Genomic DNA, 7,441 nt, shown 5'->3' with positions numbered 1-7,441 from the left:
GCCCCTTGTCCCTGCGGAGCCCTGGCCGGGAGCCGGTCGCGCGCTCCGGTGGACCCGCACCCGCCGGAGTCCCCCGCCCTAGGCCACCTCCAGCCGTATCACCGGGAGCCCGGGGCGCCCGGTCCCCGTGGAGGCTCAGATTCGGAAGGGACGGGCGGGGCCGTTTCCTGAGTGCTGGCAGGGGAGAGAGTAGGACCGAGAAGCCACTTTCCCCACCCCCAGTCCCCCCTTCAGGGGCCGAGGGGCAGCCAGAAGCACGCTGCTCCTAGACGAACCCCGGTGCTCCAGCGATCGCCCGTGCCCCCCCCCCCAGCCCCCCAGAACACCTCCCACGTCTTTCACGCCCAACCCTGAGCGCCCGGCCGGTGGGGGTCTTCACTTGAGGAGTGCAGGGCGCCCAGCCTCCCCCCACCCAACCTGCCGAGGAGCCATAGCGCGTACAAGCTTGTGCGCGGCACACCCCCGCGAGAACGAGGCCAACGCCAAGCCCACGGACGAAAGGGGCACGCGGACACCATGCCCCTCCACCTGCCACCCCAAACTCCCCGCCAGCGCCCTTCCGCATCTCATTTCTTTGTTCCTCGAGATTGCCCTCATCCCGACCTTTTCTGTCCGCCCCCCACTCTCAAAGCCCGTGGTGCGGAATGAATCTAGAAAGAGGGAGGGCCCTCCTCCCCAGCGCCCCCCTTCCAGGCTGCTGACTGAAAGCTCCCAGCCGCGGCAACGGGGAGGGGGCTGGAATGACCGGGCGAGAGCCGACCCGGCTCCAGCCGCAGGGCAAGGAAGGCCTAGGGCCCAGATGGCAGATTGCAGCCCTGGTGGCCATGGTATTTTTATGGGCATGCCTGTTGCTTAGTGAAGCGTTCCTGAGGCCCTCAGCTTGGCCTGCCAACACCCCTCAATTGGTGCACGGTTCTGCTGTCAGCCCCCCCCCCCCCCACGCCATTGACCCACCTCCTGCCCCTGCCAGCTTCCTTTCCTCAGCAAGAAGAGGCTAGGGGTGCCCCCACCCCTCCCTCTGAGACGCTCGTTAGGAGAGTGGACAAGGCCCCTAAGTAAAGGGAGGGAGAGAGAGAGAGAGACACACAGAGACAGAGACAGAGACAAAGAGACAGAGACAGAGACACAGAGACACAGAGACAGAGAGAGAGACATACAGAATGCAAGCAAGCCAAGGACACTCTGCAACCCCCTTGCTCTAACACTTGCCTCTCATGACCCTGAGGGGACCTGCCCTGACTGCTGCAGGTGATATGCCACTGGCTCAATGTCTTCAGGAGACAGCAAAGGACACGGAGCCTGCCTGGGTCACACATGAGGCCAGGGGTCACATGAGCCGGGCAGAGAAGGGTATTTTCCATGAGGCACCAAGCGCACTTCAGCTTCCTGTCCCAACTGATAAGAGCTCTGATAGGCCTGGCACAAACTGGCCTGGGCCTCCCCTCTCAAGCTGCTGCTTCCACTCACGCTGGCAACCCACACCGCAACCCAGATCCCTCACCTGAGCTGTGGTTTCGTGGTGATTGCTATAGTGACATTGACAAGGGGGTTCAGTAAGAAAGGAACAGAAGCTAGGCACCACAAGCTCACGCCTGCACTTCTAACTACTTAACAGCCTGAGATCTGAGAATTGCGGTTCAAAGCCAGTTTGGGCAGGAAAGTCCGTGACACTCTTATCTCCAATAAACCACCAGAAAACTACAAGTGGTGCTGTGGCTTAAAATGGTAGAGTGCTAGGGTTGAGCTGAAGAGCTCAGGAACAGGGCCCAGGCCCAGAGTTCAAGCCCCACGACCAAACAAAAAAACAAACAAACAAAAAAAGGGACAGAGCCCCAAAAAAGGAACAGAGCCACTAATGTCTAACACTGGATACAGTTTCCATTAATCATAAGCATATTAATTACTGTTGTTACATGATAGCACATTTGGTAAGCAGTACCATGAATCTGTCATTGTTCTAAGCATGGTTCATATATTAGCAGATTTATTTTGCGCACTAACCCATGAAGTTCATCCATGCCTCTGTCTCATAGATCAGGACACTGAAACCCAAATTACTCCAGGAATGGGTCAATGAGAACCGCATGAAAGAACCTTTCATTACTTCATTACATCTGCACAGGACCCCATAATCAAAATCCCATTATTCTCTTCCAAAGAAAACTGGGGTTCACACAGAGATCACAGGGCACAGGAGGCATTCTGCAGTGCACCCCACCTGTTATCTTCACTCATTCCTCCACAATGTGCACTGCTACTACCTCCATTTTTCACATCAGCAACCTAAAGCTCAGAGGAATCAAATGACTTATGCAAAATCACCCAGAAGGTAAATGAAAGACCTGGGATTCAAACTTGCTTCTGCTTGACCACAATGCCCATTTCCTTACTCATCCATACTGAAGTAGAAGCATACATTAAAATCCACCATTTTTGTCATGAGGCTCATACTCAGGACCTGAGCGTCATCCCTGAGCTCTCTACTCAAGGCTAGCACTCTACCACTTTGAGCCACAGCGCCACTTCCAGTTTTCTGGTGATTGATTGGAGATAAGAGTCTCATGAACTGTCCTGCTATGGCTGGCTTCAAACCATGATCCTCAGATCTCAGCCTGCTGAGTAGTTAGGATTACAGATGTGAGACACCAGTGCCTGGCCAAATCCACCATTTGTTTGTGGTTTTGTCATTTTTTCCTTTGTAAATAGCACTGAGGTTTGGACTCAGGGCTTAGGACTTACTTGGTTGGCTTGTTCAGCCAGGCTTCAGGCCTTGCTTTGTACTAGTTGGTTTTTTTGGTTTGTTTGTTTGTTTGTTTTATAGTATTCTGCATTCAGGAGATCTTTTATTTGTATGGAACAGTTTTAGAAGAACAGCATAAAAGAGCTTTATCTTTACTGTTCCTAACATCTGGACCAAATATTATATATTTTTATTTGAATTACTTAAATATTTAATGCAGCCATGTTGGAAAACAATATTTTAAAAAGCCTTTTTTAAAAATTCTGTAAGCCTGGCGCTGGGGGGCTCACTCCTATAATCCTAGCTACTCAGGAAGCTAAGATCTCAGGATCGCAGTTCAAAGCCAAACCAGTCAAGAAAATCCATTTAACCACCTCCCCCCCGGAAGTGGCGCTGTGATGCCAAGTGGTAGCGAGCTAGCCTTGAGCAGAAAAAGCTCAGGAACAGCACTCAAGCCCTGAGTTCAAGCCCCACAACTAACAAGAAAGAAAAAGGGGGGGAAAAACAACTTTGTAAAAAAGGCAGGTGCTGGTGGCTCATGCCTGTAACCTTAGCTACCCAGGAGGCTGAGATCTGAGGATCAAGGTTTGAAGCCAGCCTAGGCAGACAAATGCGGGAGATGATTATCTCCAATGAACCACCAAAAAGCCAGAAGTAGAGATGTGACTCAAGTGTTAGAGCACCAGCCATGACTGGAAAAGCTAAGTGACTAAGTGAGCTTGAGGCCCTGAGTTTAAGCCACAATACTGGTGTGCACGTGTGTGCACATGCACACACACACACACACACACACACACAGAGCTACTGCTACTGCTGGTGTCCCCTAATGTACCTCGGAGACACAGGCATTTCCTTGATGTGCAGTGGAAATGCAGCTGCCAGGCAGGAGCACCACCTCGCTGCTTTGACTATCCACACGCCAGGTGAGTGCAGGAGCCAGTTGGTTTTGCAAAGCTCAGCTGCGTGGAGGTCTGGGAGCCATCCAGCTCATGCTCATTCACAGGATGGAATGAAAGCTGAGAGCAGGTGACAGGCCCAAGCAAAGCTCTGCTCTTGGTTATGTTTCGGATGGATTGGATTTGTTTTCTCCTTTCACTTCCCCCTCTGTTTAGAAACACTGTATGAATTTTTTAGTAGTTACTGTAGCTATTTTAACATGCATTCTTAACAAATTCTAAAGTTAATCGATATCTGCACTCTGATGGTTATAATGTAGGTCCACCAATTCCTTGAGATGACTCCCTTCAAGAAGTGACACCCAGCTGGCTTGCTGCCTCGTCATCTTAGCACTTGGGAGACTGAGGCAAGAGGATTGCCAGTTTCAGACCAGCCTGAGCAACACAGTGACTCTCTACCATGGTAAAAAAAAAAATAAGAATTAAAAAAAAAAGGAGAAGGAGAAGAGAGGAGGGAGAGGAGGAAGGAGAAGACAGCGGGAATGAGGTTGATGGGACACACTGCACATGTATATGGAAATGTCACAATGAACACCCGTCCCTTGTATAACTAATGGCTAGTAATTTTTATCTTTGTTGCCAGTCCTGGGCCTTGAACTCAGGGCCTGGGTGCTGTCCGTGAGCTTTTGTTCTCAAGGCTAGTGCTCTACCACTTGAGCCATAGCTTCAGTTTGGGCTTTTTGGGTGCTGAATTGGAGATAAGACTCATAGATTTTCCTGTCCCGGCTGGCTTCTAATCTCAGCGTCCTAAGTAGCTAGGATTACAGGCGTGAAGCACTGATGCCCTCCTACTTCCTCTTGATTCCCCTTCTTGGACTGCTCTGTGGGGGAAGAGCCAGCTGCCACTTAATAAGGACTCTCACCAGTGCCACCAAGGCCGTCAAGACCACCAAAGCGAAAGCTGAGCTCATACAGAGTGGAACCTAGGTTTTTCACCTACAACCGTGACTACACCATTTTGAAAATGGCTCATCCAAGACTGGGGATGTAAGTCAGAAGAAAAGCATGTCCTTAGCATGTGTTTAGCAGGTGCAAGACCCAGAGTTCCTTCTCCAGTACCAGAATCAAAACCAAAAGCCACACAGATGAAAGGGAGCCACACAACTCCTGGGTGGAGATGGGGGGGGGAGGGCACAGAAGACACTGTATGAAGAGAAATGTACTCATTACCTGACTCACATAACTGTAATCCCTTTGTACATTACCTTTATAATAACAATACATTAATTTTAAGAAACATGGGCTGGGAATGTGGCTTAGTGCTTGCCTAGCATGCGTGAAGCCCTGGGTTCGATTCCTCAGCACCACATATATAGAAAAAGCCGGAAGTGGCACTGTGGCTCAAGTGGTAGAGTGCTAGCCTTGAGCAAAAAGAAGCCAGGGACAGTGCTCAGGCCCCGAGTTCAATCCCCAGGAGTAGCAAAAAAACAAAACAAAACAAAAAATAAAACCCCACATCTTCCAGCCAAATCTTGGTATAAATCTTGGTATAAACAGCATCCCAAGTTCAACCACACAAGAGCTTGTTCCTAAGTATCAACTTAAGCCACACCTTCATCCTGCCCCACAGAACTTGCGAAACGATAAATGACTAGTGGCATTTTCAAACATGTTGATATGTTACATGGTCATACACCATGCATATGGCTTCCTTCCTCCTGAAGAGTACGGGGCTCAGAGACAATGCCTAGGCCTTGAGTTCAAGCCCCACAACTGAGGGGAAAAGGAGCCCACTCCAACCCAGTTCAAGCCCCAGGACTCACAAAAAAATGCTTATTGATATCTCTATCAATTTACCCATATTTATGTCAGATCACTAAATAGATTGCCACATTTTAAAAGTCATTTGGGAAGGGCTCACACTTGAGCAATTAAGGAGAAATTTTCCAGACTAAAACACAAAGAGAAATAAATATGTGGGGGGGTTGTCACAAAACAGAGCATGTGAGATGTGGGTAAGAATGTTAAATGCTTTAAACCCATGTGCAGAGAAAGGATGCAGCATGGAAACATCTGAAGAGATCTGACCAAAAATTTCCAAAACTGATAACAAGACATTATCAATGTGCAAGTTCTGGGCTGGTTTGTTCACGTGGTTGTTGTGAGACAGAGACCGGATGGAGCAGTGGTGAACTGCCGGGCCTTGCCCTTGGATTTTCTCCGAACACATTGGAACTTCCTCATGGTTGGTGGGGAAGTGGTCCTGACACGCGAGAATCCTTCCAGTGAGGCAGCCCCTGCAGCAGAGAGCAGCACTTTCAGCAGATTATCTTAATTCCAAGCAAGTCACGAGCATGCCCAGCTGGTGGGAGGGAAGGGCGTTACACTCCACCCCTTGATGGGGAGGTGGCAGGAGTCCAGGAGAGCATGTGGGATGTCGGGTATTGTTGGGGCTACCTTTGAAAAACACAATCTGCTTCACACTAGTTAAAAGACAGAGACTGTCGGGCTTAGAGCAAATAGCTATATGTTATTTACAAGGATCATATTTTAAGCAGCAAGTCACAGAGAGGTCATGAATAAAAGGATGGGAAAAGATAACCCAAGAAAATACTGAGCGCAAGAAAGCTGGTAGGGTATGCTAATGTCACACAGAGGAGAACTGAAGAGAAAAATAATTAACAGTGAGAAAGAGGAAGAAATAATAAAGAAGACATAAGCATTTCAAATATGTGAGCAGGTAATAACTAATCTCTGAAACAAATTAAACAGAATTTGATATCATTAAATGGTGGTGGAAAGAGACAAATCTTCAAACCTATTTTAGACTTAACAGCCTTTTCTCAGTAGTAGATAAAACAAACAGGAAAAAAATCAGCCCCAATACAGATTTGAACAACACTATCAACCACATTGACCTAGTTGATATTTATAGAGCTCAACATCCAAAAGCAGCATAGGACATGACTCACAAGTGCACATGGAATATTCACCTCCATGGCGATGGGGACCACTGAACAGCCCTTAGCAAATGATGCAGAAGAGGACGTGCATTGTACATGACCACGAGGATGTTGAATTAGAGAACAAGAGCAGGACATCTAGCAAATAGCATTTCCAACATTTGCAAATGAAAAAAAACACTTTGAAATAACCCATTAACCCAAAAGCATTAAGGGAACAACCCTAGCAGGGCACTAGTGGCTCACACCTGTAATCCTAGTTACTCAGTAGGCTGAGATTTGAAGATCCAGATTGAAAGGCAGCTCTGGCAAGCAAGTCCCTGAGACGCTTATCTCCAAAGAACCGCCAGGAGAAGACAGAAGTGCCCCAGTAGCTCAAAGTGGTAGAACACTAGCCTTAAGCAAAAAAGAGCTCAGGGACAGTACTCAAGCCCTGAGTTCAAGCACCACAACCAAACAAAGAAAGGAAGGAGGGAAAGAGGGAAGAAAGGAGGGAGGGAGGGAGGGAGGGAGGGGAGGAAGGAAGGAAGGAAGGAAGGAAGGAAGGAAGGAAGGAAGGAAGGAAGGAAGGAAGGAAGGAAGGAAGGAAGGAAGGGAAGAAAGGAAGGAAGGATGGATCTGTAACTGTATGGAAATTAAAATGTAAAACATCCAAACTTGAAAATTCAACAAATAAGCCTGGAAAAAAGGCATGACATTAACAGTTTATGTTAGAAAAAAGAAATACCTCAAATCAATGTATTTATGTTTTTACCATAAGAAACTAGAAAAGTGGTAGCAAAGGCACAATGTCTATGTGACTGTAACCTTATAAAATAATGTTTATGGAAATGAACTCCAGG

The sequence above is a fragment of the Perognathus longimembris genome, chromosome 28, assembly GCF_023159225.1.
Source record: "Perognathus longimembris pacificus isolate PPM17 chromosome 28, ASM2315922v1, whole genome shotgun sequence".
NCBI lineage: Eukaryota > Metazoa > Chordata > Mammalia > Rodentia > Heteromyidae > Perognathus > Perognathus longimembris.
The sequence above is the reverse complement of the archived record's forward strand: the minus strand, read 5'-3'. Positions refer to the sequence as shown.